Raw genomic sequence first — 5658 nt, 5'->3', positions numbered from 1 at the left:
AACTCCTTGCATAACATATAGTGAAAAATTGTGACAGGTTTATACTATGCAGTTCTACATAGTGGCTTATGGGAAACCAAATCAACAAGAAATAGCTACAGAAAAAAAAAAAAAGACATGCAGAATGGATAATAGGGTAATTTGGTGACTGAAGCTAACAGACTGGCTTTTAAGTACATAAAATGCTTCTTTCATGACCCTCAGAATCAAATGAAGTAGAAGAAAGAGAAATGTCTTAAAGAGAAATTGGATTCTCTTGGTGTGCCAATTATCACCAGAGTTGGATAATCACTTTGTGGAAGAACATGAATTCTTTCTGGCCAGTAGAATGTCAGGTACTGAGTCTGGTTTAAATAATAACCTTGTAATTAGAATACCTTATTATCATGAGAGAAGCTAATTTATCATGGTCCAAAGTTAATCTCTAATTCTAAAACAGACATTTCAATATGGCATTTCTTTTAAAATATTTAATGTATTGTAAACAACAATAATAAATATGATTATGACTGTCTAATTTACCTTTTATTTTTATAAGCATATGATTAGTCCATTACAAGAAGAAGGCCCTGGTGGGGATGTCTTCCACTATTTTCCTATCAGTCTTACAGTATCCTAGTATAGGCAGGTAATAATTTATGGAGTACAGTAATACAAAGAATTGAGTAAAGGATGAGTTTGGAAAGAATAACACCCACCCTTGAGTGGGAAAATGTAAGAGATCATTCTGGTGGCAGTTCTGAGGGAGACTAGAGGAAAGTTTAGTAGAAGAGTCTTACTGAAAAGATGACTACACAAATTTGACTCTTTTCCCCTTCTTTTTGATTATATTTCTATTTCATGTAGATTTAGGCAACTCCCTCTTTCTCTTTCCTTTACATGTCTTTCTTCCACTCTCAGTGAAATGCAAAAAAGTCAACCACAAACAATCACAATCCTGTTATTTGCAGTTTCTGAAGTACAAAAGAGTACCTGGTTTCCTGCAGTCCAGCAATCCACAAAGCACATTAAGTGTAACTACTGACACATTCAGGTAGTACTTTGTGGACCAATGATTTGTACTTTGATAAGCTGTATTTATGGGAATTGAATTGTAAATGCAATTGCCATGAAATGGTTTGAATTGTAACATTGATGAAAATGTGTTTACTAAGTGATTCCCTAAATCACTTTATGGAGTATAAAACATCTGCATTTGGTTGGATTCTATTTGGCTGAAAAATAAACATTTCAAAACCATAGCTCTCATGTCTGAAAACGATAATATACTAGAAAACTTGAAATTGCATGACAATCTAAATATGTTTTCTCTTAAAAAGCAAATGGTACTGTTTGTTAGTACCACGACATACTACATTGTTCTGCTTAAATGGTACATTGTTCCTAAAAATATATAAATGTGATGATATTCATTCTGGTTTGTAAAACTAGATGATACAAAACACTCTGATAAATGCTGGGTTATGAAAGATAACTTCTGAATCTACTATTCAAAATGGTCAATTATGATAATAAAGTATCCTTTTACGATATCACGAAAGAAACAATAGGGAAATATCATTCCTTGATTTCCTCAAACAGTGAGGAACAATTCAATACTATATTACTCCAGGAAACATTAAATTTAGAGTAATGCACAGCAACATTTAATTCAAAAGTCCATAGATGGTATATTTATCAAGGTGTTTAAGATACAACAGAAATTTCAGCCAGGTGTTTCTTACTAAAGAAAACAAAAGAAACACCATCTATATTGTAATCTATCGTAATGGAGATTAGTCTTATGCAGATGTACACATTTGTTAGTACAAGAGAGTTGCACAAACAATATTCCATGAAATATTGCACATTTTTGTAAATTACCATCTAAAGCAAAGTGTTTGAAAGAAATGTGACATTATGTGTGCTAGTTATCGACTGTTATTCTTTAATCAAACCTACTCCTAGTTCATCCTTCACCAAAATTATTCTGATATTTAGGAAATCAGAAAAGTTTCATATTTTGTAATCATTAGGACAATATTCTTGTATTTTCCCTTTAGTAGATGCAATAAATGTTAATTCAAATGTTTATTGCCAATATGAAAGCAGCATCACAAATATAGGTAAAGGAACAAAAGCAATATCTTGCTATTAGATTTATAGTCAAGAATGTATCCATTATTAAAAACATTAGTGCATATTTGATCAAAATATATTAATGTTTTAGATAGAAAAATCCCTATATATATCTTATGTCAAGATAGAGTCATAAAATTCATGCAAGTTCTTCAATGGAAGGAAGGCATTTATTCTAATGCATAAATAATGTGTTGATATAGATTTAAATGTCTCATATAATACTCATGGCATAGTTTAACAACTTAATGTTATTCAGTATATAAAATATTAAATGAATCTACCTTAGAAAAGTCATTATACCTTTGGATTAGAGAGTGTGCTTTCTTTTTTTTTTTTTTTTAAATTTATTTTTAATTTATTGGGGTGACAATTGTTAGTAAAATTACATAGATTTCAGGTGTGCAATTCTGAATCACATCATCCATAAATCACATTGTGTGTTCACCACCCAGAGTCAGCTCCCCTTCCATCACCATACATTTGATCCCTCTCACCCTCATCCCCCACACCCCATCCCCTTTACCTTCTGGTAACCACCAAATTACGTTCCCCAGATTAATTTTCAAGCCCGTGGCCATCCTATGGTCACCGATTGCCCTCCAATCCCCTCACCCTCCCCCCCACCCCCCACTCCCCCCGCCCATCTAGCAACCCTCAGTTTTTCCTCATTGTCTCCCAAACTGTTTCTGATTAGTTCATTCACTTATTCTTTTCTTTAGAATCTGCAAATAAGTGAGATCATATGGTACTTATCTTTCTCTGTCTGACTTATTTCACTTAACATAATGTTCTCTAGATCCATCCATGTTGTTGCAAATGGTAAGATTTCTTTCTTCTTTATGGCTGCATAATACTCCATTGTATAAATGTACCACAGTTTCTTAATCCATGTGCTTTCTTTTAACCAAAGTATTTGACTCCTTGTAATTAACTTCACTCATCTACTTGCCTAATTCTTTACAGGTCACCTGATAGAATAATGTAGAACCAATGTCCGTAGCTGAGACACTATCTTTATCTCATTAATTTCCTGATTGGCTAATCTCCTCTTAATTCTCAATCTGGTCATTGCCAATTAGACTGAAGTGTTTCCTTCATGACAGATGTGTCTTGCCACTTATAGTATATAAATGATTTTCAACTTTCAGTCTTAAAATAGCTTAAAATAGCTCTGGAGTGATAGCCATTGACAATAGGAAATCAAAAGCACAGATCTGGAAGATGTTTGTGAAGAGTAGGCCAAGGCAAAAGAGCTTCTCACGAGGTCAGTAGTCAGGTTAAGGTACTTTAGAAATCTTAATTCTAGAAATCAGAGAACTAACCATGTTTACACACTGTTGAGGAATTTCCTTCAACATATTCAGTTTCTGTTATACTAAGTGCTCGTTAACTGGAAAAAAACTAGGCATTACACAATTCAGAAGTTATATTCATAGGAAAGTTAAGCTAAGAGAGAGTCATTTGTCCATGGTCACATAGCTAATGATTGGATAAACCAGATTAAGTATCTTGACTTACAGTATCTTTGTAAAGTAAACAAAGATACTATATGCATATCACCTACTAAAGTATGCTAAAATGGCATTAGTGAGATTTTAGTTAAACCCACTTTTAAAAGGGCATCAAATCGATAAACAATTTCTATAGGTACAAATGGGAATATGTATCGAAGGCCTTAAATATTTTTTCCCTTTTAAATAATTATTCTAGTTCTCGAAATTTATAAAAAAATAATTCATATATATATTGGGGGTGCCGAAAAATGTATACACGTGACTTTTATTCATCTTTTGTTATCGGTATATATTAAGTATTACAATTTTAATAGTTTTTTTCCTTTCTTAAAATGAGTATACACTTTTTTGGCATTAGATATATTTATCTAATATAATAGATAGATAGATAGATAGATAGATAGATAGATAGATATTTCAATAAGTACTTGTTGCCTATATGGTGATCTGTAGAGCACATTTAGCTCTCGCCCCACAATAGCTTGCACCCACATAACTATTGTGGGTCTGCTTATTGTTAATATTATAGAATGCTGATCCCTGGGCCAGGCATTGTCAATTGACTGAGACAAATCAATGAAAATCCTTAACTTGTATACTCTGAATTAGAACTAAATAAAAGGAGTTGAGGTGTGTGTGTGTGTGTGTGTGTGTGTGTAAGAAGCTGTGGGATGTAAGGGTTGGCTGTTGTCAGTGGCCATTTTTTGCCAAGTGGTGGAAGACAGTGTGTTCCAAGAAAATGAAGTTTATGCATAGAAAGAAGCAGCTGAAATTGACATCCAGAGAAAAGCAGAGAAGGCAGATCGCAGTCACAAACATACATAAACAGTGTGTGTGTGACAGAGAGGGGGTTGGGAGGAAGGTCTTAAAGAGCCTTGAAGAATGAATTCCTCATTCAATTTATTCATGGACATTGTTATATCTTCCTGTGACTGGGATTTCAACTCTTCTTTCATTTACACAAAGTAAACTACTAATCTTTGAATAAATTATCTGTTTCTCTAAGTTAGCTTGTGGTAGGTTTCTATGACTCAAAACTAATAGTTCTACCTAATACCAAGAATTATTCATATTAACAAAAAGGCATATTTCTAGAAATAGGAGATAAATTATGATATAATCATATAATGGGTTTTTATACAGACATTAAAAGTCATGTTTTTGAACATTATTTAATAAACTGTAAACTCTTCTAATTTTAATAGCAAGTGAAATAAAGTAAGGTACAAAGAACATGTATAGTATAATTCTATCTGAAGCTCTAAAGCATTTACAAAGAAAAATACTAAAAGACATTTGCCCAATTAACAATGGTTATTTCATGTATTGGGATTATTGTTAATGTTTACATTATTCTTTTGGTTTCGAACAGTTAATATATATTTATCTTATAATCAGAAATAAATCATGTACTTAAATCATGCCTCTGATTAAAGGAAATGTATTTTTTTAAAAAGGTACATCAAATTCATTTTATCTCAGAACAACTAATTTAAACTTTTTGTTATATCCCACTGCTTCCAGAATCAAATATGCACATATATCTATGTTAGTGTATTCAAATATCTGACAGAATGGACCAGATTTTAATACCAATAGTAAAACATCTAAACCATTGGCAGAACTTTCTATTTATTAACGATTCTCTGTGGTCTCTGTAGGATGTTCGTGAGACCTCCAAACACCTCCTCCAGTTTAAGCAGTGAAATTTAGGAAATAACTAAATTGACTCATGGATTTATGATTATCAGCACCATAATTTGGCATTTATAATTGTAAATGAAGTTAGTGTTTGTTACATACACACAGGAGATGCCTAAAATAAAAGAGAGACAGTGTGTGTTGTCTCTGCCTGAGAGACTAATCACTTTTTCTTGATAAGGACATGGGGATCCTATCATTGGAAAGTAGCTGCACATGATGGGAAACTTGTTAGATTGACACAGTTGAGCATAGCATACAAACCTGGAGAATACTTGAAAAACGCTTTAAGAGTTTTTAAATTTTTTCAATCGCTGTTTTA

Source organism: Rhinolophus ferrumequinum, chromosome 7 (genome assembly GCF_004115265.2).
Source record: "Rhinolophus ferrumequinum isolate MPI-CBG mRhiFer1 chromosome 7, mRhiFer1_v1.p, whole genome shotgun sequence".
NCBI lineage: Eukaryota > Metazoa > Chordata > Mammalia > Chiroptera > Rhinolophidae > Rhinolophus > Rhinolophus ferrumequinum.
The sequence above is the reverse complement of the archived record's forward strand: the minus strand, read 5'-3'. Positions refer to the sequence as shown.